The sequence below is a fragment of the Salvelinus namaycush genome, unplaced genomic scaffold (assembly GCF_016432855.1).
Source record: "Salvelinus namaycush isolate Seneca unplaced genomic scaffold, SaNama_1.0 Scaffold2611, whole genome shotgun sequence".
Classification (NCBI taxonomy): Eukaryota; Metazoa; Chordata; class Actinopteri; order Salmoniformes; family Salmonidae; genus Salvelinus; species Salvelinus namaycush.
This window is the reverse complement of record NW_024059466.1, coordinates 1-25913: the sequence shown is the minus strand read 5'-3', so window position 1 is coordinate 25913 and position 25913 is coordinate 1. Positions and strand designations below refer to the sequence as shown.

General features: G+C 42.1%; 15 non-coding genes across 15 annotated transcripts; all 15 read right to left on the bottom strand.

Moving 5' to 3' along the window:
• Positions 1-244: 244 nt before the first annotated feature.
• trnar-ucu lies at positions 245-335 on the bottom strand. The gene is given in 2 exon segments: positions 245-280; positions 299-335. It is a non-coding gene; the product is annotated as a tRNA-Arg (tRNA).
• A 533-nt stretch (positions 336-868) lies between these two features.
• On the bottom strand, positions 869-959 carry trnar-ucu. The gene is given in 2 exon segments: positions 869-904; positions 923-959. It is a non-coding gene; the product is annotated as a tRNA-Arg (tRNA).
• Positions 960-1492: 533 nt separating this feature from the next.
• trnar-ucu lies at positions 1493-1583 on the bottom strand. Its single transcript is given in 2 exon segments — positions 1493-1528; positions 1547-1583. It is a non-coding gene; the product is annotated as a tRNA-Arg (tRNA).
• A 1778-nt stretch (positions 1584-3361) lies between these two features.
• trnar-ucu lies at positions 3362-3452 on the bottom strand. Its single transcript is given in 2 exon segments — positions 3362-3397; positions 3416-3452. It is a non-coding gene; the product is annotated as a tRNA-Arg (tRNA).
• A 533-nt stretch (positions 3453-3985) lies between these two features.
• trnar-ucu lies at positions 3986-4076 on the bottom strand. Its single transcript is given in 2 exon segments — positions 3986-4021; positions 4040-4076. It is a non-coding gene; the product is annotated as a tRNA-Arg (tRNA).
• Positions 4077-4609: 533 nt separating this feature from the next.
• On the bottom strand, positions 4610-4700 carry trnar-ucu. The gene is given in 2 exon segments: positions 4610-4645; positions 4664-4700. It is a non-coding gene; the product is annotated as a tRNA-Arg (tRNA).
• A 5831-nt stretch (positions 4701-10531) lies between these two features.
• trnar-ucu lies at positions 10532-10622 on the bottom strand. The gene is given in 2 exon segments: positions 10532-10567; positions 10586-10622. It is a non-coding gene; the product is annotated as a tRNA-Arg (tRNA).
• A 1157-nt stretch (positions 10623-11779) lies between these two features.
• On the bottom strand, positions 11780-11870 carry trnar-ucu. Its single transcript is given in 2 exon segments — positions 11780-11815; positions 11834-11870. It is a non-coding gene; the product is annotated as a tRNA-Arg (tRNA).
• Positions 11871-16767: 4897 nt separating this feature from the next.
• Positions 16768-16858, bottom strand: trnar-ucu. Its single transcript is given in 2 exon segments — positions 16768-16803; positions 16822-16858. It is a non-coding gene; the product is annotated as a tRNA-Arg (tRNA).
• Positions 16859-17389: 531 nt separating this feature from the next.
• Positions 17390-17480, bottom strand: trnar-ucu. Its single transcript is given in 2 exon segments — positions 17390-17425; positions 17444-17480. It is a non-coding gene; the product is annotated as a tRNA-Arg (tRNA).
• Positions 17481-18013: 533 nt separating this feature from the next.
• trnar-ucu lies at positions 18014-18104 on the bottom strand. Its single transcript is given in 2 exon segments — positions 18014-18049; positions 18068-18104. It is a non-coding gene; the product is annotated as a tRNA-Arg (tRNA).
• Positions 18105-18635: 531 nt separating this feature from the next.
• Positions 18636-18726, bottom strand: trnar-ucu. Its single transcript is given in 2 exon segments — positions 18636-18671; positions 18690-18726. It is a non-coding gene; the product is annotated as a tRNA-Arg (tRNA).
• Positions 18727-19259: 533 nt separating this feature from the next.
• Positions 19260-19350, bottom strand: trnar-ucu. Its single transcript is given in 2 exon segments — positions 19260-19295; positions 19314-19350. It is a non-coding gene; the product is annotated as a tRNA-Arg (tRNA).
• Positions 19351-19883: 533 nt separating this feature from the next.
• On the bottom strand, positions 19884-19974 carry trnar-ucu. The gene is given in 2 exon segments: positions 19884-19919; positions 19938-19974. It is a non-coding gene; the product is annotated as a tRNA-Arg (tRNA).
• Positions 19975-25792: 5818 nt separating this feature from the next.
• trnar-ucu lies at positions 25793-25883 on the bottom strand. The gene is given in 2 exon segments: positions 25793-25828; positions 25847-25883. It is a non-coding gene; the product is annotated as a tRNA-Arg (tRNA).
• Between the last annotated feature and the right edge of the window lie 30 nt (positions 25884-25913).

Genomic DNA, 25913 nt, shown 5'->3' with positions numbered 1-25913 from the left:
TGCTCATACCACCAACTTTTGGTTGACTGGCCTAATGGGCTAACCGAAAGGCACCAGAGAAAGGTGGTAGAGATAATTTACGGACTCCAACAAAATTGACACGTAAGACAATTATGTAGGTGTGAAATATAGGTCCCTTGGTGAAAAGGGTTGGGAACTCAAGGATTAGACCATTTGCTATTTTGTATCAGATCACTCTTTCCATTCCAATGTTCAGGGAAGGAGGAGACAAAAAAATTATATTTGACTCTAGTGGGACTCGAACCCACAACCTTTGAATCTCTTCAACAATCTCTCCTAGAAGTCCAATGCGCTATCCATTGCGCCACAGAGCCATATTGCAAACAAACCAAATTGACCATTTTTCGTGTGCGGGACATAGCCCGGCTCTGTCAAAGTAACTTTCAAAAGTTAGATGGTGGGCTGGAAATCAGTGAAAACACCAAAGCTGCCATTTTAAAACCACTGTGGGTTACAAAACCAGGAACTCCACTTTACTAGAGAGGTACTTCAACCAACTAAGACATGGTGCCAGGCAACATGCAAAGACAAGTTCAGAAACTTGGCCCCCGGTTCAGACAGCTGAGGGAAAAGCTGAACAAAAAGAAGGTTGGACTTGGGTGTGCTCATACCACCAACTTTTGGTTGACTGGCCTAATGGGCTAACCGAAAGGCACCAGAGAAAGGTGGTAGAGATAAGTTACGGACTCCAAACAAAATTTACACGTCAGACAATTATGTAGGTGTGAAAAATTGGTCCCTTGGTGAATAGGGTTGGGAACTCAAGGATTACACCATTTGTTATTTTGTATCAGATCACTCTTTCCATTCCATTGTTCAGGGAAGGAGGAGACAAAAAAATTATGTTTGACTCTAGTGGGACTCGAACCCACAACCTTTGAATCTCTTCAACAATCTCTCCTAGAAGTCCAATGCGCTATCCATTGCGCCACAGAGCCATTTTGCAAACAAACCAAATTTACCATTTTTCGTGTGCGGGACATAGCCCGGCTCTGTCAAAGTAACTTTCTAAAGTTAGATGGCGGGCTGGAAATCAGTGAAAACACCAAAGCTGCCATTTGAAAGACACTGTGGGATACAAAACCAGGAACTCCACTTTACTAGAGAGGTACTTCAACCAACTAAGACATGGTGCCAGGCAACATGCAAAGACAAGTTCAGAAACTTGGCCCCCGGTTCAGACAGCTAAGGGAAAAGCTGAACAAAAAGAAGGTTGGACTTGGGTGTGCTCATACCACCAACTTTTGGTTGACTGGCCTAATGCGCTAACCGAAAGGCACCAGAGAAAGGTGGTAGAGATAAGTTACGGACTCCAAACAAAATTTACACGTCAGACAATTATGTAGGTGTGAAAAATTGGTCCCTTGGTGAATAGGGTTGGGAACTCAAGGATTACACCATTTGTTATTTTGTATCAGATCACTCTTTCCATTCCATTGTTCAGGGAAGGAGGAGACAAAAAAATAATGTTTGACTCTAGTGGGACTCGAACCCACAACCTTTGAATCTCTTCAACAATCTCTCCTAGAAGTCCAATGCGCTATCCATTGCGCCACAGAGCCATTTTCCAAACAAACCAAATTGACCATTTTTCGTGTGCGGGACATAGCCCGGCTCTGTCAAAGTAACTTTCAAAAGTTAGATGGCGGACTGGAAATCAGTGAAAACACCAAAGCTGCCATTTAAAACCACTGTGGGTTACAAAACCAGGAACTCCACTTTACTAGAGAGGTACTTCAACCAACTGAGACATGGTGCCAGGCAACATGCAAAGACAAGTTCAGAAACTTGGCCCCCGGTTCAGACAGCTGAGGGAAAAGCTGAACAAAAAGAAGGTTGGACTTGGGTGTGCTCATACCACCAACTTTTGGTTGACTGGCCTAATGGGCTAACCGAAAGGCACCAGAGAAAGGTGGTAGAGATAAGTTACGGACTCCAACAAAATTGACACGTCAGACAATTATGTAGGTGTGAAATATAGGTCCCTTGGTGAAAAGGGTTGGGAACTCAAGGATTAGACCATTTGCTATTTTGTATCAGATCACTCTTTCCATTCCATTGTTCAGGGAAGGAGGAGACAAAAAAATTATATTTGACTCTAGTGGGACTCGAACCCACAACCTTTGAATCTCTTCAACAATCTCTCCTAGAAGTCCAATGCACTATCCATTGCACCACAGAGCGATTTTGGAAAAAAAACAAATTGACCATTTTTTGTGTGCGGGACATAGCCCGGCTCTGTCAAAGTAACTTTTAAAAGTTAGATGGCGGGCTGGAAATCAGTGAAAACACCAAAGCTGCCATTTTAAAACCACTGTGGGTTACAAAACCAGGAACTCCACTTTACTAGAGAGGCACTTCAACCAACTAAGACATGGTGCCAGGCAACATGCAAAGACAAGTTCAGAAACTTGGCCCCCGGTTCAGACAGCTGAGGGAAAAGCTGAACAAAAAGAAGGTTGGACTTGGGTGTGCTCATACCACCAACTTTTGGTTGACTGGCCTAATGCGCTAACCGAAAGGCACCAGAGAAAGGTGGTAGAGATAAGTTACGGACTCCAAACAAAATTTACACGTCAGACAATTATGTAGGTGTGAAAAATTGGTCCCTTGGTGAATAGGGTTGGGAACTCAAGGATTACACCATTTGTTATTTTGTATCAGATCACTCTTTCCATTCCATTGTTCAGGGAAGGAGGAGACAAAAAAATTATGTTTGACTCTAGTGGGACTCGAACCCACAACCTTTGAATCTCTTCAACAATCTCTCCTAGAAGTCCAATGCGCTATCCATTGCGCCACAGAGTAATTTTGCAAACAAACCAAATTGACCATTTTTCGTGTGCGGGACATAGCCCGGCTCTGTCAAAGTAACTTTCTAAAGTTAGATGGCGGGCTGGAAATCAGTGAAAACACCAAAGCTGCCATTTGAAAGACACTGTGGGATACAAAACCAGGAACTCCACTTTACTAGAGAGGTACTTCAACCAACTAAGACATGGTGCCAGGCAACATGCAAAGACAAGTTCAGAAACTTGGCCCCCGGTTCAGACAGCTGAGGGAAAAGCTGAACAAAAAGAAGGTTGGACTTGGGTGTGCTCATACCACCAACTTTTGGTTGACTGGCCTAATGCGCTAACCGAAAGGCACCAGAGAAAGGTGGTAGAGATAAGTTACGGACTCCAACAAAATTGACACGTCAGACAATTATGTAGGTGTGAAATATAGGTCCCTTGGTGAAAAGGGTTGGGAACTCAAGGATTAGACCATTTGCTATTTTGTATCAGATCACTCTTTCCATTCCAATGTTCAGGGAAGGAGGAGACAAAAAAATTATATTTGACTCTAGTGGGACTCGAACCCACAACCTTTGAATCTCTTCAACAATCTCTCCTAGAAGTCCAATGCGCTATCCATTGCGCCACAGAGCCATTTTTCAAAAAAAACAAATTGACCATTTTTTGTGTGCGGGACATAGCCCGGCTCTGTCAAAGTAACTTTTAAAAGTTAGATGGCGGGCTGGAAATCAGTGAAAACACCAAAGCTGCCATTTTAAAACCACTGTGGGTTACAAAACCAGGAACTCCACTTTACTAGAGAGGCACTTCAACCAACTAAGACATGGTGCCAGGCAACATGCAAAGACAAGTTCAGAAACTTGGCCCCCGGTTCAGACAGCTGAGGGAAAATCTGAACAAAAAGAAGGTTGGACTTGGGTGTGCTCATACCACCAACTTTTGGTTGACTGGCCTAATGGGCTAACCGAAAGGCACCAGAGAAAGGTGGTAGAGATAGGTTACGGACTCCAAACAAAATTTACACGTCAGACAATTATGTAGGTGTGAAAAATTGGTCCCTTGGTGAATAGGGTTGGGAACACAAGGATTACACAATTTGCTATTTTGTATCAGATCACTCTTTCCATTCCATTGTTCAGGGAAGGAGGAGACAAAAAAATTATGCTTGACTCTAGTGGGACTCGAACCCACAACCTTTGAATCTTTTCAACAATCTCTCCTAGAAGTCCAATGCGCTATCCATTGCGCCACAGAGCCATTTTACAAACAAACCAAATTGACCATTTTTCGTGTGCGGGACATAGCCCGGCTCTGTCAAAGTAACTTTCTAAAGTTAGATGGCGGGCTGGAAATCAGTGAAAACACCAAAGCTGCCATTTGAAAGACACTGTGGGATACAAAACCAGGAACTCCACTTTACTAGAGAGGTACTTCAACCAACTAAGACATGGTGCCAGGCAACATGCAAAGACAAGTTCAGAAACTTGGCCCCCGGTTCAGACAGCTGAGGGAAAAGCTGAACAAAAAGAAGGTTGGACTTGGGTGTGCTCATACCACCAACTTTTGTTGACTGGCCTAATGCGCTAACCGAAAGGCACCAGAGAAAGGTGGTAGAGATAAGTTACGGACTCCAAACAAAATTTACACGTCACACAATTATGTAGGTGTGAAAAATAGGTCCCTTTGGTGAATAGGGTTGGGAACTCAAGGATTACACCATTTGTTATTTTGTATCAGATCACTCTTTCCATTCCATTGTTCAGGGAAGGAGGAGACAAAAAAATTATGTTTGACTCTAGTGGGACTCGAACCCACAACCTTTGAATCTCTTCAACAATCTCTCCTAGAAGTCCAATGCGCTATCCATTGCGCCACAGAGCCATTTTGCTAACAAACCAAATTGACCATTTTTCGTGTGCGGGACATAGCCCGGCTCTGTCAAAGTAACTTTCTAAAGTTAGATGGCGGGCTGGAAATCAGTGAAAACACCAAAGCTGCCATTTGAAAGACACTGTGGGATACAAAACCAGGAACTCCACTTTACTAGAGAGGTACTTCAACCAACTAAGACATGGTGCCAGGCAACATGCAAAGACAAGTTCAGAAACTTGGCCCCCGTTTCAGACAGCTGAGGGAAAAGCTGAACAAAAAGAAGGTTGGACTTGGGTGTGCTCATACCACCAACTTTTGGTTGACTGGCCTAATGGGCTAACCGAAAGGCACCAGAGAAAGGTGGTAGAGATAAGTTACGGACTCCAAACAAAATTTACACGTCAGACAATTATGTAGGTGTGAAAAATAGGTCCCTTGGTGAATAGGGTTGGGAACTCAAGGATTACACCATTTGCTATTTTGTATCAGATCACTCTTTCCATTCCATTGTTCAGGGAAGGAGGAGACAAAAAAATTATGTTTGACACTAGTGGGACTCGAAACCACAACCTTTGAATCTCTTCAACAATCTCTCCTAGAAATCCAATGCGCTATCCATTGCGCCACAGAGCCATTTTACAAATAGACCAAATTGACCATTTTTCGTGTGCGGGACATAGCCCGGCTCTGTCAAAGTAACTTTCTAAAGTTAGATGGCGGGCTGGAAATCAGTGAAAACACCAAAGCTGCCATTTGAAAGACACTGTGGGATACAAAACCAGGAACTCCACTTTACTAGAGAGGTACTTCAACCAACTAAGACATGGTGCCAGGCAACATGCAAAGACAAGTTCAGAAACTTGGCCCCCGGTTCAGACAGCTGAGGGAAAAGCTGAACAAAAAGAAGGTTGGACTTGGGTGTGCTCATACCACCAACTTTTGGTTGACTGGCCTAATGCGCTAACCGAAAGGCACCAGAGAAAGGTGGTAGAGATAAGTTACGGACTCCAAACAAAATTTACACGTCAGACAATTATGTAGGTGTGAAAAATATGTCCCTTGGTGAATAGGGTTGGGAACTCAAGGATTACACCATTTGTTATTTTGTATCAGATCACTCTTTCCATTCCATTGTTCAGGGAAGGAGGAGACAAAAAAATTATGTTTGACTCTAGTGGGACTCAAACCCACAACCTTTGAATCTCTTCAACAATCTCCCCTAGACGTCCAATGCGCTATCCATTGCCCCACAGAGCCATTTTGCTAACAAAACAAATTGACCATTTTTCGTGTGCGGGACATAGCCCGGCTCTGTCAAAGTAACTTTCTAAAGTTAGATGGCGGGCTGGAAATCAGTGAAAACACCAAAGCTGCCATTTGAAAGACACTGTGGGATACAAAACCAGGAACTCCACTTTACTAGAGAGGTACTTCAACCAACTAAGACATGGTGCCAGGCAACATGCAAAGACAAGTTCAGAAACTTGGCCCCCGGTTCAGACAGCTGAGGGAAAAGCTGAACAAAAAGAAGGTTGGACTTGGGTGTGCTCATACCACCAACCTTTGGTTGACTGGCCTAATGCGCTAACCGAAAAGCACCAGAGAATGGTGGTAGAGATAAGTTACGGACTCCAACAAAATTTACACGTCAGACAATTATGTAGGTGTGAAATATAGGTCCCTTGGTGAAAAGGGTTGGGAACTCAAGGACTAGACCATTTGCTATTTTGTATCAGATCACTCTTTCCATTCCATTGTTCAGGGAAGGAGGAGACAAAATTTTTTTGTTTGACTCTAGTGGGACTCAAACCCACAACCTTTGAATCTCTTCAACAATCTCCCCTAGACGTCCAATGCGCTATCCATTGCCCCACAGAGCCATTTTGCAAACAAACCAAATTGACCATTTTTCGTGTGCGGGACATAGCCCGGCTCTGTCAAAGTAACTTTCTAAAGTTAGATGGCGGGCTGGAAATCAGTGAAAACACCAAAGCTGCCATTTTAAAACCACTGTGGCTTACAAAACCAGGAACTCCACTTTACTAGAGAGGTACTTCAACCAACTAAGACATGGTGCCAGGCAACATGCAAAGACAAGTTCAGAAACTTGGCCCCCGGTTCAGACAGCTGAGGGAAAATCTGAACAAAAAGAAGTTTGGACTTGGGTGTGCTCATACCACCAACTTTTGGTTGACTGGCCTAATGGGCTAACCGAAAGGCACCAGAGAAAGGTGGTAGAGATAGGTTACGGACTCCAAACTAAATTTACACGTCAGACAATTATGTAGGTGTGAAAAATTGGTCCCTTGGTGAATAGGGTTGGGAACACAAGGATTACACAATTTGCTATTTTGTATCAGATCACTCTTTCCATTCCATACCTTAAGGGAACTCTGAGACGGGAGCCGTATGGTTAGTGAAGAAAGTCCCATTGCAAATGTACGGTCCCTTACCTGACGTCTTGCGACGTCGCAGAAAATCGCGGACGGCGTCGGGCCGTGGGCGGCGGAGAGCTCTTTCAGGAAGTCACTCAAAAAAACGTCTCGGACTTTCGGTTTCCGTTTTATAAAAATGACAAATTTTTGACTTTTTTCTGCATTCTCGAAAGTTCCCACAAGAGGGAAAATAAATCATATTGCAAGCGCACGAGCACGTGGCAAACGAGCGCGGCCTTTTCTCCTAAACTGAAAATATTTCGAAGACGAAACTCGGCGAGCGTAGGTTTGGAGTAATGGGCAGTTGGCCCCGAACAAGATGGCGTCGAGACCTCGGCGCTTTTTGAGTTATGGCCATTTTTCTGGGATTAAAGGGTTAAAACGCAAGTAGGGTGCTAATTTGACCGCTTCATGTCAAAGTACATAAGCATACGGTGTCAGGAAAAAAAGAACCAGCCATTTGTCTATCATAATTTAAGAGAAATCGTACATTGACCGTTTGGTGATGTTCACAAAGAGGAATTTATTTTTCAAAAAATTCACAGATCCAGTTGCAGTGTGTTCAGACGTACATTTTTAAAGTGGGTCTCGAAGCTCTGCGAGAATCCTGTGATTTTATATGATTTTATGAAATAACACACACTCATTTAACCCTCTTTAAATAAGTCAGTTCTTAACATAAAGACTTAAAACTCAATATTATATAAGAGCCTACGCCAAGGAGGGTATGTGTTCAATTTCAAGTACCTTAAAATGGTGCCACAGGGTCAGGTTTGAAGGGTAATAAGGTCAGATCTTTTCAAAACTTCACTTGTGTGATTAGACAACCCTCATGAACTGTAATCAGTCATTTTTCCCAACAGATGTCAAAGAAAGGCTCTCTCACACAAACACACACACACAAAAAGGAAGGATGGAGTGAAAAAGTACGGTGCTTAAAGACACACAAAGCCTGCAATGGCATTACTATTATCTCCAGGCCGTGCCGAGTTCAACGAGACGCCCCGCTTGACCGTAGCTCGCTCGGTCTGAGCGCAGCGACCGTTACAAGAGAACGGACACAAATGACCTTTTGACCTCAATGTCAATTTTATTTGCTTTTGGGAGACAGAGAGAGAACCGTTAAGGTTAGAAACACAATTTGACCTCAGGAATGTTCTTAAGGTCCTCCCGATCTGTGCAAGCCTAACCTTGACCTTGTGGCATTAACCCTTGACAGTTAAAAGAAGGTGTTTACATCAAACAGTTTACAATGACATGTCTCCCCATTGGAATACATTGACTGCACCTCTAAATTCAACCTGAAGCCTATGTGGGTTATGAATGTCTTATGAACCTGTCTTTGATGTCAGTCCATCATGCCACTATGAGGTCTACCTGTGTTGATTCTAAGCTTCCTGGAGCAACCGGAAGTGATAAAATCACCCTAAAAGTGTTTTGCCATAGCCAACCAGCAGTTTGTGATATATAGTGCATTCAACCCTATGTAAATCAGTCAGTTCTTAACGTATAGACTTAAAACTCAGGATTCTGTAAAAGCATACCCCGATCAGGATAGGTGTTTACTTATAGCTTCCTGTGCCAACCGGAAGTGCCTTAAAATGGGGTCATAGGTGCTGTCTCAAAGGGTTAAAAAAGTCAGATCTTTCCAAAACTTTAAGTGTGTGATTAGGCAACCCTCATGAAGTGTAAATCAGTCATTTCTCTAAACAGATGTCAAAGAAAAGCTCACACACACACACAGACACACACAGCAAGGATGGAATGAAAAAGTATGGTGCTTAAAGACACACAGAGCCTTAAATGCTTTTAGGGGGGATCCAGACTTCCATACCCGCTCTGGGAGCACTATACTGCGGGCAAAAATCAATGGGTGCTGGCCTGAGTGATTTATGGAGGTTTCCAAAAAATGTCAAAAAATATTCTGTTTTTTTTTCTTGAAAATATTTTATGTTTTTTCATCTCGAGTCAATGGCCTGAGTGATTTATGGAGTTTTTCCAAAAAACTCAAAAAATATTCAAAGTCCAAACTTTTCGTGCACCTGATATTTTTTTGGGGTTACCAGGTGCCATGGTTGAAATTGCTTTTAGGGGGCATCCAGAATTCCATACCCGCTCTGGGAGCACTATTCTACGGCCAAAAATCAATGTGTGCTGGCCTGAGTGATTTATGGAGGTTTTCAAAAAAAGTCTGAAAATATTCTGTTTTTTCTTCTGGAATTTTTGTTTTGTTTTTTCTTCTCGTGTCAATGGGGGTCCGGCCTGAGTGATTTAAGGAGGTTTCCAAAAAAAGTCAAAAAATATTCTATGTTTCATGTTTTGGGTTACCAGGCGTCATTTTTCAAAACGGTTTTAAATGCTTCATTTTGGCCTTTTAAAAACAAAATGTTATTTTCGACTATGAAATCCAAAAAGCACTTTTTTAAAGGGGTTGATAAGTTTTTTCTAATTTATTCACATTTTTGACTTCATATTAAATCAGATTGCAAATGCACAAAACATATTCCTTAAGTACAAGTAAACATTTCAAAAAAAATTATGATAATAAAATGTGACTAAAGTATCTTCATACAGTTCTTATACATGTGTAATTGACCTTAAAATCGAAAGAATTTCAAAAAACGGCACAGAAAGCACTTTTTTAAAGGAGGTTATACGTTTTTTCCAAATTTTTGACATTTTTGACTTTTGACTTCCTATGAAATCACATTCCAAATGCACAAAACATATTCCTTAAGTTCAAATAAACATTTACAAAAAATTATGATAATAAAATGTGACTAATGTATTTTCATACAGTTCTTATACATGTGTAATTGACCTAAAAATCGAAAGAATTTCGAAAAACGGTCCAGAAAGCACTTTTTTAAAGGTTTTTTTTTCCAAATTTTTGACATTTTTGACTTTTGACTTCCTATGAAATCACATTCCAAATGCACAAAACATATACCTTAAGTTCAACAAAAAAAAATCGAAAAAAATTATGTTAATAAAATTTGAAAAAAGTATTTTCATATAGTTCTTACACATGTGTAATTGACATAAAACTCGAAAGAATTTCGAAAAACGGTCCAGAAAGCACTTTTTTAAGGGGGTGATAAGTTTTTGCCAAAACTTTCAAAATCTCAAAATTTTACTCTTGGGTCTTGACTTGCGTTACATAAAGCCTATGAAAAACTTAGATAGAACACACTCGCCCACTATAGGAATTTTGGAGTGTTACACAGCTCATTTGCAGCATGGCATTTGCCATCAACTTTGGATGAAACACCGCCAGAAGTAGTGTACTTGTCCATCGTGTATATGCTGCGCTCGGTGCCAATAACTTGCCATGTTATTTTGTACAATTGGGGGGGGGACTTCCCTTACATTGTTCAGGGAAGGAGGAGACAAAAAAATAATGGTTGACTCTAGTGGGACTTGAACCCACAACCTTTGAATCTCTTCAACAATCTCTCCTAGAAGTCCAATGCGCTATCCATTGCGCCACAGAGCCATTTTGCAAACAAACCAAATTGACCATTTTTCGTGTGCGGGACATAGCCCGGCTGTGTCAAAGTAACTTTTAAAAGTTAGATGGCGGGCTGGAAATCAGTGAAAACACAGAAGCTGCCATTTTAAAACCACTGTGGGTTACAAAACCAGGAACTCCACTTTACTAGAGAGGTACTTCAACCAACTAAGACATGGTGCCAGGCAACATGCAAAGACAAGTTCAGAAACTTGGCCCCCGGTTCAGACAGCTGAGGGAAAAGCTGAACAAAAAGAAGGTTGGACTTGGGTGTGCTCATACCACCAACTTTTGGTTGACTGGCCTAATGCGCTAACCGAAAGGCACCAGAGAAAGGTGGTAGAGATAAGTTACGGACTCCAAACAAAATTTACACGTCAGACAATTATGTAGGTGTGAAAAATTGGTCCCTTGGTGAATAGAGTTGGGAACACAAGGATTACACAATTTGCTATTTTGTATCAGATCACTCTTTCCATTCCATTGTTCAGGGAAGGAGGAGACAAAAAAATTGTGCTTGACTCTAGTGCGACTCGAACCCACAACCTTTGAATCTCTTCAACAATCTCTCCTAGAAGTCCAATGCGCTATCCATTGCGCAACAGAGCCATTTTGCTAACAAGCCAAATTGACAATTTTTCGTGTGCGGGACATAGCCCGGCTCTGTCAAAGTAACTTTCTAAAGTTAGATGGCGGGCTGGAAATCAGTTAAAACACCAAAGCTGCCATTTTAAAACCACTGTGGGTTACAAAACCAGGAACTCCACTTTACTAGAGAGGTACTTCAACCAACTAAGACATGGTGCCAGGCAACATGCAAAGACAAGTTCAGAAACTTGGCCCCCGGTTCAGACAGCTGAGGGAAAAGCTGAACAAAAAGAAGGTTGGACTTGGGTGTGCTCATACCACCAACTTTTGGTTGACTGGCCTAATGCGCTAACCGAAAGGCACCAGAGAAAGGTGGTAGAGATAAGTTACGGACTCCAAACAAAATTTACACGTCAGACAATTATTTAGGTGTGAAAAATAGGTCCCTTGGTGAATAGGGTTGGGAACTCAAGGATTACACCATTTGCTATTTTGTATCAGATCACTCTTTCCATTCCATTGTTCAGGGAAGGAGGAGACAAAAAAATAATGTTTGACTCTAGTGGGACTCGAACCCACAACCTTTGAATCTCTTCAACAATCTCTCCTAGAAGTCCAATGCGCTATCCATTGCGCCACAGAGCCATTTTGCTAACAAGCCAAATTGACCATTTTTCGTGTGCGGGACATAGCCCGGGTCTGTCAAAGTAACTTTCTAGAGTTAGATGGCGGGCTGGAAATCAGTGAAAACACCAAAGCTGCCATTTTAAAACCACTGTGGCTTACAAAACCAGGAACTCCACTTTACTAGAGAGGTACTTCAACCAACTAAGACATGGTGCCAGGCAACATGCAAAGACAAGTTCAGAAACTTGGCCCCCGGTTCAGACAGCTGAGGGAAAAACTGAACAAAAAGAAGGTTGGACTTGGGTGTGCTCATACCACCAACTTTTGGTTGACTGGCCTAATGGGCTAACCGAAAGGCACCAGAGAAAGGTGGTAGAGATAGGTTACGGACTCCAAACAAAATTTACACGTCAGACAATTATGTAGGTGTGAAATATAGATCCCTTGGTGAATAGGGTTGGGAACTCAAGGATTACACCATTTGCTATTTTGTATCAAATCACTCTTTCCATTCCATTGTTCAGGGAAGGAGGAGACAAAAAAATTATGTTTGACTCTAGTGGGACTCAAACCCAAAACCTTTGAATCTCTTCAACAATCTCCCCTAGACGTCCAATGCGCTATCCATTGCCCCACAGAGCCATTTTGCAAACAAACCAAATTGACCATTTTTCGTGTGCGGGACATAGCCCGGCTCTGTCAAAGTAACTTTCTAAAGTTAGATGGCGGGCTGGAAATCAGTTAAAACACCAAAGCTGCCATTTTAAAACCACTGTGGGTTACAAAACCAGGAACTCCACTTTACTAGAGAGGTACTTCAACCAACTAAGACATGGTGCCAGGCAACATGCAAAGACAAGTTCAGAAACTTGGCCCCCGGTTCAGACAGCTGAGGGAAAAGCTGAACAAAAAGAAGGTTGGACTTGGGTGTGCTCATACCACCAACTTTTGGTTGACTGGCCTAATGCGCTAACCGAAAGGCACCAGAGAAAGGTGGTAGAGATAAGTTACGGACTCCAACAAAATTGACACGTCACACAATTATGTAGGTGTGAAATATAGGTCCCTTGGTGAAAAGGGTTGGGAACTCAAGGATTAGACCATTTGCTATTTTGTATCAGATCACTCTTTCCATTCCATTGTTCAGGGAAGGAGGAGACAAAAAAATTATGTTTGACTCTAGTGGGACTCGAACCCACAACCTTTGAATCTCTTCAACAATCTCTCCTAGAAGTCCAATGCTCTATCCATTGCGCCACAGAGCCATTTTGCTAACAAGCCAAATTGACCATTTTTCGTGTGCGGGACATAGCCCGGGTCTGTCAAAGTAACTTTCTAGAGTTAGATGGCGGGCTGGAAATCAGTGAAAACACCAAAGCTGCCATTTTAAAACCACTGTGGGTTACAAAACCAGGAACTCCACTTTACTAGAGAGGTACTTCAACCAACTAAGACATGGTGCCAGGCAACATGCAAAGACAAGTTCAGAAACTTGGCCCCCGGTTCAGACAGCTGAGGGAAAAGCTGAACAAAAATAAGGTTGGACTTGGGTGTGCTCATACCACCAACTTTTGGTTGACTGGCCTAATGGGCTAACCGAAAGGCACCAGAGAAAGGTGGTAGAGATAAGTTACGGACTCCAACAAAATTGACACGTCACACAATTATGTAGGTGTGAAATACAGGTCCCTTGGTGAAAAGGGTTGGGAACTCAAGGATTAGACCATTTGCTATTTTGTATCAGATCACTCTTTCCATTCCATTGTTCAGGGAAGGAGGAGACAAAAAAATTATGTTTGACTCTAGTGGGACTCAAACCCACAACCTTTGAATCTCTTCAACAATCTCTCCTAGCAGTCCAATGCGCTATCCATTGCGCCACAGAGCCATTTTCCAAACAATCCAAATTGACCATTTTTCGTGTGCGGGACATAGCCCGGCTCTGTCAAAGTAATTTTCTAAAGTTAGATGGCGGGCTGGAAATCAGTGAAAACACCAAAGCTGCCATTTTAAAACCACTGTGGGTTACAAAACCAGGAACTCCACTTTACTAGAGAGGTACTTCAACCAACTAAGACATGGTGCCGGGCAACATGCAAAGACAAGTTCAGAAACTTGGCCCCCGGTTCAGACAGCTGAGGGAAAAGCTGAACAAAAAGAAGGTTGGACTTGGGTGTGCTCATACTACCAACTTTTGTTTGACTGGCCTAATGGGCTAACCAAAAGGCACCAGAGAAAGGTGATAGAGATAAGTTACGGACTCCAACAAAATTGACACGTCACACAATTATGTAGCTGTGAAATACAGGTCCCTTGGTGAAAAGGGTTGGGAACTCAAGGATTAGACCATTTGCTATTTTGTATCAGATCACTCTTTCCATTCCATTGTTCAGGGAAGGAGGAGACAAAAAAGTTATGTTTGACTCTAGTGGGACTCGAACCCACAACCTTTGAATCTCTTCAACAATCTCTCCTAGAAGTCCAATGCGCTATCCCTTGCGCCACAGAGCAATTTTGCAAACAAACCAAATTGACCATTTTTCGTGTGCGGGACATAGCCCGGCTGTGTCAAAGTAACTTTTAAAAGTTAGATGGCGGGCTGGAAATCAGTGAAAACACCAAAGCTGCCATTTTAAAACCACTGTGGGTTACAAAACCAGGAACTCCACTTTACTAGAGAGGTACTTCAACCAACTAAGACATGGTGCCAGGCAACATGCAAAGACAAGTTCAGAAACTTGGCCCCCGGTTCAGACAGCTGAGGGAAAAGCTGAACAAAAAGAAGGTTGGACTTGGGTGTGCTCATACTACCAACTTTTGTTTGACTGGCCTAATGGGCTAACCAAAAGGCACCAGAGAAAGGTGGTAGAGATAAGTTACGGACTCCAACAAAATTGACACGTCACACAATTATGTAGCTGTGAAATACAGGTCCCTTGGTGAAAAGGGTTGGGAACTCAAGGATTAGACCATTTGCTATTTTGTATCAGATCACTCTTTCCATTCCATTGTTCAGGGAAGGAGGAGACAAAAAAATTATGTTTGACTCTAGTGGGACTCGAACCCACAACATTTGAATCTCTTCAACAATCTCTCCTAGAAGTCCAATGCGCTATCCATTGCGCCACAAAGCCATTTTGCAAACAAACCAAATTGACCATTTTTCGTGTGCGGGACATAGCCCGGCTCTGTCAAAGTAACTTTCTAAAGTTAGATGGCGGGCTGGAAATCAGTGAAAACACCAAAGCTGCCATATTAAAACCACTGTGGGTTACAAAACCAGGAACTCCACTTTACTAGAGAGGTACTTCAAACAACTAAGACATGGTGCCAGGCAACATGCAAAGACAAGTTCAGAAACTTGGCCCCCGGTTCAGACAGCTGAGGGAAAATCTGAACAAAAAGAAGGTTGGACTTGGGTGTGCTCATACCACCAACTTTTGGTTGACTGGCCTAATGGGCTAACCGAAAGGCACCAGAGAAATGTGGTAGAGATAAGTTACGGACTCCAAACAAAATTTACACGTCCAACAATTATGTAGGTGTGAAATATAGGTCCCTTGGTGAATAGGGTTGGGAACTCAAGGATTACACCATTTGCTATTTTGTATCAGATCACTCTTTCCATTCCATTGTTCAGGGAAGGAGGAGACAAAAAAATTATAATTGACACTAGTGGGATTCGAACCCACAACCTTTGAATCTCTTCAACAATCTCTCCTAGAAGTCCAATGGGCAATCCATTGCGCCACAAAGCCATTTTGCAAACAAACCAAATTGACCATTTTTCGTGTGCGGGACATAGCCCGGCTCTGTCAAAGTAACTTTCTAAAGTTAGATGGCGGGCTGGAAATCAGTGAAAACACCAAAGCTGCCATTTTAAAACCACTGTGGGTTACAAAACCAGGAACTCCACTTTACTAGAGAGGTACTTCAACCAACTAAGACATGGTGCCAGGCAACATGCAAAGACAAGTTCAGAAACTTGGCCCCCGGTTCAGACAGCTGAGGGAAAATCTGAACAAAAAGAAGGTTGGACTTGGGTGTGCTCATACCACCAACTTTTGGTTGACTGGCCTAATGGGCTAACCGAAAGGCACCAGAGAAAGGTGGTAGAGATAAGTTACGGACTCCAAACAAAATTTACACGTCAGACAATTATGTAGGTGTGAAAAATTGGTCCCTTGGTGAATAGGTTTGGGAACTCAAGGATTACACAATTTGCTATTTTGTATCAGATCACTCTTTCCATTCCATTGTTCAGGGAAGGAGGAGACAAAAAAATTATGTTTGACTCTAGTGGGACTCAAACCCACAACCTTTGAATCTCTTCAACAATCTCTCCTAGAAGTCCAATGCGCTATCCATTGCGCCACAGAGTAATTTTGCAAACAAACCAAATTGACCATTTTTCGTGTGCGGGACATAGCCCGGCTCTGTCAAAGTAACTTTCTAAAGTTAGATGGCGGGCTGGAAATCAGTGAAAACACCAAAGCTGCCATTTGAAAGACACTGTGGGATACAAAACCAGGAACTCCACTTTACTAGAGAGGTACTTCAACCAACTAAGACATGGTGCCAGGCAACATGCAAAGACAAGTTCAGAAACTTGGCCCCCGGTTCAGACAGCTGAGGGAAAAGCTGAACAAAAAGAAGGTTGGACTTGGGTGTGCTCATACCACCAACTTTTGGTTGACTGGCCTAATGCGCTAACCGAAAGGCACCAGAGAAAGGTGGTAGAGATAAGTTACGGACTCCAAACAAAATTTACACGTCAGACAATTATGTAGGTGTGAAAAATTGGTCCCTTGGTGAATAGGGTTGGGAACTCAAGGATTACACCATTTGTTATTTTGTATCAGATCACTCTTTCCATTCCATTGTTCAGGGAAGGAGGAGACAAAAAAATAATGTTTGACTCTAGTGGGACTCGAACCCACAACCTTTGAATCTCTTCAACAATCTCTCCTAGAAGTCCAATGCGCTATCCATTGCGCCACAGAGCCATTTTGCAAACAAACCAAATTGACCATTTTTCGTGTGCGGGACATAGCCCGGCTCTGTCAAAGTAACTTTCTAAAGTTAGATGGCGGGCTGGAAATCAGTGAAAACACCAAAGCTGCCATTTAAAACCACTGTGGGTTACAAAACCAGGAACTCCACTTTACTAGAGAGGTACTTCAACCAACTGAGACATGGTGCCAGGCAACATGCAAAGACAAGTTCAGAAACTTGGCCCCCGGTTCAGACAGCTGAGGGAAAAGCTGAACAAAAAGAAGGTTGGACTTGGGTGTGCTCATACCACCAACTTTTGGTTGACTGGCCAAATGGGCTAACCGAAAGGCACCAGAGAAAGGTGGTAGAGATAAGTTACGGACTCCAACAAAATTGACACGTCAGACAATTATGTAGGTGTGAAATATAGGTCCCTTGGTGAAAAGGGTTGGGAACTCAAGGATTAGACCATTTGCTATTTTGTATCAGATCACTCTTTCCATTCCAATGTTCAGGGAAGGAGGAGACAAAAAAATTATATTTGACTCTAGTGGGACTCGAACCCACAACCTTTGAATCTCTTCAACAATCTCTCCTAGAAGTCCAATGCGCTATCCATTGCGCCACAGAGCCATTTTTCAAAAAAAACAAATTGACCATTTTTTGTGTGCGGGACATAGCCCGGCTCTGTCAAAGTAACTTTTAAAAGTTAGATGGCGGGCTGGAAATCAGTGAAAACACCAAAGCTGCCATTTTAAAACCACTGTGGGTTACAAAACCAGGAACTCCACTTTACTAGAGAGGCACTTCAACCAACTAAGACATGGTGCCAGGCAACATGCAAAGACAAGTTCAGAAACTTGGCCCCCGGTTCAGACAGCTGAGGGAAAATCTGAACAAAAAGAAGGTTGGACTTGGGTGTGCTCATACCACCAACTTTTGGTTGACTGGCCTAATGGGCTAACAGAAAGGCACCAGAGAAAGGTGGTAGAGATAGGTTACGGACTCCAAACAAAATTTACACGTCAGACAATTATGTAGGTGTGAAAAATTGGTCCCTTGGTGAATAGGGTTGGGAACACAAGGATTACACAATTTGCTATTTTGTATCAGATCACTCTTTCCATTCCATTGTTCAGGGAAGGAGGAGACAAAAAAATAATGTTTGACTCTAGTGGGACTCGAACCCACAACCTTTGAATCTCTTCAACAATCTCTCCTAGAAGTCCAATGCGCTATCCATTGCGCCACAGAGCCATTTTGCAAACAAACCAAATTGACCATTTTTCGTGTGCGGGACATAGCCCGGCTCTGTCAAAGTAACTTTCTAAAGTTAGATGGCGGGCTGGAAATCAGTGAAAACACCAAAGCTGCCATTTAAAACCACTGTGGGTTACAAAACCAGGAACTCCACTTTACTAGAGAGGTACTTCAACCAACTGAGACATGGTGCCAGGCAACATGCAAAGACAAGTTCAGAAACTTGGCCCCCGGTTCAGACAGCTGAGGGAAAAGCTGAACAAAAAGAAGGTTGGACTTGGGTGTGCTCATACCACCAACTTTTGGTTGACTGGCCAAATGGGCTAACCGAAAGGCACCAGAGAAAGGTGGTAGAGATAAGTTACGGACTCCAACAAAATTGACACGTCAGACAATTATGTAGGTGTGAAATATAGGTCCCTTGGTGAAAAGGGTTGGGAACTCAAGGATTAGACCATTTGCTATTTTGTATCAGATCACTCTTTCCATTCCAATGTTCAGGGAAGGAGGAGACAAAAAAATTATATTTGACTCTAGTGGGACTCGAACCCACAACCTTTGAATCTCTTCAACAATCTCTCCTAGAAGTCCAATGCGCTATCCATTGCGCCACAGAGCCATTTTTCAAAAAAAACAAATTGACCATTTTTTGTGTGCGGGACATAGCCCGGCTCTGTCAAAGTAACTTTTAAAAGTTAGATGGCGGGCTGGAAATCAGTGAAAACACCAAAGCTGCCATTTTAAAACCACTGTGGGTTACAAAACCAGGAACTCCACTTTACTAGAGAGGCACTTCAACCAACTAAGACATGGTGCCAGGCAACATGCAAAGACAAGTTCAGAAACTTGGCCCCCGGTTCAGACAGCTGAGGGAAAATCTGAACAAAAAGAAGGTTGGACTTGGGTGTGCTCATACCACCAACTTTTGGTTGACTGGCCTAATGGGCTAACAGAAAGGCACCAGAGAAAGGTGGTAGAGATAGGTTACGGACTCCAAACAAAATTTACACGTCAGACAATTATGTAGGTGTGAAAAATTGGTCCCTTGGTGAATAGGGTTGGGAACACAAGGATTACACAATTTGCTATTTTGTATCAGATCACTCTTTCCATTCCATTGTTCAGGGAAGGAGGAGACAAAAAAATTATGCTTGACTCTAGTGGGACTCGAACCCACAACCTTTGAATCTTTTCAACAATCTCTCCTAGAAGTCCAATGCGCTATCCATTGCGCCACAGAGCCATTTTACAAACAAACCAAATTGACCATTTTTCGTGTGCGGGACATAGCCCGGCTCTGTCAAAGTAACTTTCTAAAGTTAGATGGCGGGCTGGAAATCAGTGAAAACACCAAAGCTGCCATTTGAAAGACACTGTGGGATACAAAACCAGGAACTCCACTTTACTAGAGAGGTACTTCAACCAACTAAGACATGGTGCCAGGCAACATGCAAAGACAAGTTCAGAAACTTGGCCCCCGGTTCAGACAGCTGAGGGAAAAGCTGAACAAAAAGAAGGTTGGACTTGGGTGTGCTCATACCACCAACTTTTGTTGACTGGCCTAATGCGCTAACCGAAAGGCACCAGAGAAAGGTGGTAGAGATAAGTTACGGACTCCAAACAAAATTTACACGTCACACAATTATGTAGGTGTGAAAAATAGGTCCCTTTGGTGAATAGGGTTGGGAACTCAAGGATTACACCATTTGTTATTTTGTATCAGATCACTCTTTCCATTCCATTGTTCAGGGAAGGAGGAGACAAAAAAATTATGTTTGACTCTAGTGGGACTCGAACCCACAACCTTTGAATCTCTTCAACAATCTCTCCTAGAAGTCCAATGCGCTATCCATTGCGCCACAGAGCCATTTTGCTAACAAACCAAATTGACCATTTTTCGTGTGCGGGACATAGCCCGGCTCTGTCAAAGTAACTTTCTAAAGTTAGATGGCGGGCTGGAAATCAGTGAAAACACCAAAGCTGCCATTTGAAAGACACTGTGGGATACAAAACCAGGAACTCCACTTTACTAGAGAGGTACTTCAACCAACTAAGACATGGTGCCAGGCAACATGCAAAGACAAGTTCAGAAACTTGGCCCCCGTTTCAGACAGCTGAGGGAAAAGCTGAACAAAAAGAAGGTTGGACTTGGGTGTGCTCATACCACCAACTTTTGGTTGACTGGCCTAATGGGCTAACCGAAAGGCACCAGAGAAAGGTGGTAGAGATAAGTTACGGACTCCAAACAAAATTTACACGTCAGACAATTATGTAGGTGTGAAAAATAGGTCCCTTGGTGAATAGGGTTGGGAACTCAAGGATTACACCATTTGCTATTTTGTATCAGATCACTCTTTCCATTCCATTGTTCAGGGAAGGAGGAGACAAAAAAATTATGTTTGACACTAGTGGGACTCGAAACCACAACCTTTGAATCTCTTCAACAATCTCTCCTAGAAATCCAATGCGCTATCCATTGCGCCACAGAGCCATTTTACAAATAGACCAAATTGACCATTTTTCGTGTGCGGGACATAGCCCGGCTCTGTCAAAGTAACTTTCTAAAGTTAGATGGCGGGCTGGAAATCAGTGAAAACACCAAAGCTGCCATTTGAAAGACACTGTGGGATACAAAACCAGGAACTCCACTTTACTAGAGAGGTACTTCAACCAACTAAGACATGGTGCCAGGCAACATGCAAAGACAAGTTCAGAAACTTGGCCCCCGGTTCAGACAGCTGAGGGAAAAGCTGAACAAAAAGAAGGTTGGACTTGGGTGTGCTCATACCACCAACTTTTGGTTGACTGGCCTAATGCGCTAACCGAAAGGCACCAGAGAAAGGTGGTAGAGATAAGTTACGGACTCCAAACAAAATTTACACGTCAGACAATTATGTAGGTGTGAAAAATATGTCCCTTGGTGAATAGGGTTGGGAACTCAAGGATTACACCATTTGTTATTTTGTATCAGATCACTCTTTCCATTCCATTGTTCAGGGAAGGAGGAGACAAAAAAATTATGTTTGACTCTAGTGGGACTCAAACCCACAACCTTTGAATCTCTTCAACAATCTCCCCTAGACGTCCAATGCGCTATCCATTGCCCCACAGAGCCATTTTGCTAACAAAACAAATTGACCATTTTTCGTGTGCGGGACATAGCCCGGCTCTGTCAAAGTAACTTTCTAAAGTTAGATGGCGGGCTGGAAATCAGTGAAAACACCAAAGCTGCCATTTGAAAGACACTGTGGGATACAAAACCAGGAACTCCACTTTACTAGAGAGGTACTTCAACCAACTAAGACATGGTGCCAGGCAACATGCAAAGACAAGTTCAGAAACTTGGCCCCCGGTTCAGACAGCTGAGGGAAAAGCTGAACAAAAAGAAGGTTGGACTTGGGTGTGCTCATACCACCAACCTTTGGTTGACTGGCCTAATGCGCTAACCGAAAAGCACCAGAGAATGGTGGTAGAGATAAGTTACGGACTCCAACAAAATTTACACGTCAGACAATTATGTAGGTGTGAAATATAGGTCCCTTGGTGAAAATGGTTGGGAACTCAAGGACTAGACCATTTGCTATTTTGTATCAGATCACTCTTTCCATTCCATTGTTCAGGGAAGGAGGAGACAAAATTTTTTTGTTTGACTCTAGTGGGACTCAAACCCACAACCTTTGAATCTCTTCAACAATCTCCCCTAGACGTCCAATGCGCTATCCATTGCCCCACAGAGCCATTTTGCAAACAAACCAAATTGACCATTTTTCGTGTGCGGGACATAGCCCGGCTCTGTCAAAGTAACTTTCTAAAGTTAGATGGCGGGCTGGAAATCAGTGAAAACACCAAAGCTGCCATTTTAAAACCACTGTGGCTTACAAAACCAGGAACTCCACTTTACTAGAGAGGTACTTCAACCAACTAAGACATGGTGCCAGGCAACATGCAAAGACAAGTTCAGAAACTTGGCCCCCGGTTCAGACAGCTGAGGGAAAATCTGAACAAAAAGAAGTTTGGACTTGGGTGTGCTCATACCACCAACTTTTGGTTGACTGGCCTAATGGGCTAACCGAAAGGCACCAGAGAAAGGTGGTAGAGATAGGTTACGGACTCCAAACTAAATTTACACGTCAGACAATTATGTAGGTGTGAAAAATTGGTCCCTTGGTGAATAGGGTTGGGAACACAAGGATTACACAATTTGCTATTTTGTATCAGATCACTCTTTCCATTCCATACCTTAAGGGAACTCTGAGACGGGAGCCGTATGGTTAGTGAAGAAAGTCCCATTGCAAATGTACGGTCCCTTACCTGACGTCTTGCGACGTCGCAGAAAATCGCGGACGGCGTCGGGCCGTGGGCGGCGGAGAGCTCTTTCAGGAAGTCACTCAAAAAAACGTCTCGGACTTTCGGTTTCCGTTTTATAAAAATGACAAATTTTGACTTTTTTCTGCATTCTCGAAAATTCCCACAAGAGGGAAAATAAATCATATTGCAAGCGCACGAGCACGTGGCAAACGAGCGCGGCCTTTTCTCCTAAACTGAAAATATTTCGAAGACGAAACTCGGCGAGCGTAGGTTTGGAGTAATGGGCAGTTGGCCCCGAACAAGATGGCGTCGAGACCTCGGCGCTTTTTGAGTTATGGCCATTTTTCTGGGATTAAAGGGTTAAAACGCAAGTAGGGTGCTAATTTGACCGCTTCATGTCAAAGTACATAAGCATACGGTGTCAGGAAAAAAAGAACCAGCCATTTGTCTATCATAATTTAAGAGAAATCGTACATTGACCGTTTGGTGATGTTCACAAAGAGGAATTTATTTTTCAAAAAATTCACAGATCCAGTTGCAGTGTGTTCAGACGTACATTTTTAAGTGGGTCTCGAAGCTCTGCGAGAATCCTGTGATTTTATATGATTTTATGAAATAACACACACTCATTTAACCCTCTTTAAATAAGTCAGTTCTTAACATAAAGACTTAAAACTCAATATTATATAAGAGCCTACGCCAAGGAGGGTATGTGTTCAATTTCAAGTACCTTAAAATGGTGCCACAGGGTCAGGTTTGAAGGGTAATAAGGTCAGATCTTTTCAAAACTTCACTTGTGTGATTAGACAACCCTCATGAACTGTAATCAGTCATTTTTCCCAACAGATGTCAAAGAAAGGCTCTCTCACACAAACACACACACACAAAAAGGAAGGATGGAGTGAAAAAGTACGGTGCTTAAAGACACACAAAGCCTGCAATGGCATTACTATTATCTCCAGGCCGTGCCGAGTTCAACGAGACGCCCCGCTTGACCGTAGCTCGCTCGGTCTGAGCGCAGCGACCGTTACAAGAGAACGGACACAAATGACCTTTTGACCTCAATGTCAATTTTATTTGCTTTTGGGAGACAGAGAGAGAACCGTTAAGGTTAGAAACACAATTTGACCTCAGGAATGTTCTTAAGGTCCTCCCGATCTGTGCAAGCCTAACCTTGACCTTGTGGCATTAACCCTTGACAGTTAAAAGAAGGTGTTTACATCAAACAGTTTACAATGACATGTCTCCCCATTGGAATACATTGACTGCACCTCTAAATTCAACCTGAAGCCTATGTGGGTTATGAATGTCTTATGAACCTGTCTTTGATGTCAGTCCATCATGCCACTATGAGGTCTACCTGTGTTGATTCTAAGCTTCCTGGAGCAACCGGAAGTGATAAAATCACCCTAAAAGTGTTTTGCCATAGCCAACCAGCAGTTTGTGATATATAGTGCATTCAACCCTATGTAAATCAGTCAGTTCTTAACGTATAGACTTAAAACTCAGGATTCTGTAAAAGCATACCCGATCAGGATAGGTGTTTACTTATAGCTTCCTGTGCCAACCGGAAGTGCCTTAAAATGGGGTCATAGGTGCTGTCTCAAAGGGTTAAAAAGTCAGATCTTTCCAAAACTTTAAGTGTGTGATTAGGCAACCCTCATGAAGTGTAAATCAGTCATTTCTCTAACAGATGTCAAAGAAAAGCTCACACACACAACACAGACACACACAGCAAGGATGGAATGAAAAGTATGGTGCTTAAAGACACACAGAGCCATTAAATGCTTTAGGGGGATCCAGACTTCCATACCCGCTCTGGGAGCACTATACTGCGGGCAAAAATCAATGGGTGCTGGCCTGAGTGATTTATGGAGGTTTCCAAAAAAATGTCAAAAATATTCTGTTTTTTTTTCTTGAAATATTTTATGTTTTTCATCTCGAGTCAATGGCCTGATGATTTATGGAGTTTTTCCAAAAAACTCAAAAATATTCAAAGTCCAAACTTTTCGTGCACCTGATATTTTTTTTTGGGTTACCAGGTGCCATGGTTGAAATTGCTTTTAGGGGCATCCAGAATTCCATAACCCGCTCTGGGAGCACTATTCTACGGCCCAAATCAATGTGTGCTGGCCTGAGTGATTTAGGAGGTTTTCAAAAAAAAGTCTGAAATATTCTGTTTTTTCTTCTGGAATTTTTGGTTTTGTTTTTTCTTCTCGTGTCAATGGGGGTCCGGCCTGAGTGATTTAAGGAGGTTTCCAAAAAAAGTCAAAAATATTCTATGTTTCATGTTTTGGGTTACCAGCGTCATTTTTCAAACGGTTTTAAATGCTTCATTTTGGCCTTTTAAAAACAAAATGTTATTTTCGACTATGAAATCCAAAAAGCACTTTTTTAAAGGGGTTGATAAGTTTTTTCTAATTTATTCACATTTTTGGACTTCATATTAAATCAGATGCAAATGCACAAAACATATTCCTTAAGTACAAGTAAACATTTCAAAAAAAAATTATGATAATAAAATGTGACTAAAGTATCTTCATACAGTTCTTATACATGTGTAATTGACCTTAAAATCGAAAGAATTTCAAAAAACGGCACAGAAAGCACTTTTTTAAAGGAGGTTATACGTTTTTTCCAAATTTTTGACATTTTTGACTTTTGACTTCCTATGAAATCACATTCCAAATGCACAAAACATATTCCTTAAGTTCAAATAAACATTTACAAAAAATTATGATAATAAAATGTGACTAATGTATTTTCATACAGTTCTTATACATGTGTAATTGACCTAAAAATCGAAAGAATTTCGAAAAACGGTCCAGAAAGCACTTTTTTAAAGGTTTTTTTTTTCCAAATTTTTGACATTTTTGACTTTTGACTTCCTATGAAATCACATTCCAAATGCACAAAACATATACCTTAAGTTCAACAAAAAAAAAAATCGAAAAAAATTATGTTAATAAAATTTGAAAAAAGTATTTTCATATAGTTCTTACACATGTGTAATTGACATAAAACTCGAAAGAATTTCGAAAAACGGTCCAGAAAGCACTTTTTTAAGGGGGTGATAATTTTGCCAAAACTTTCAAAATCTCAAAATTTACTCTTGGGTCTTGACTTGCGTTACATAAAGCCTATGAAAAACTTAGATAGAACACACTCGCCCACTATAGGAATTTTGGAGTGTTACACAGCTCATTTGCAGCATGGCATTTGCCATCAACTTTGGATGAAACACCGCCAGAAGTAGTGTACTTGTCCATCGTGTATATGCTGCGCTCGGTGCCAATAACTTGCCATGTTATTTTGTACAATTGGGGGGGGGACTTCCCTTACATTGTTCAGGGAAGGAGGAGACAAAAAAATATGGTTGACTCTAGTGGGACTTGAACCCACAACCTTTGAATCTCTTCAACAATCTCTCCTAGAAGTCCAATGCGCTATCCATTGCGCCACAGAGCCATTTTGCAAACAAACCAAATTGACCATTTT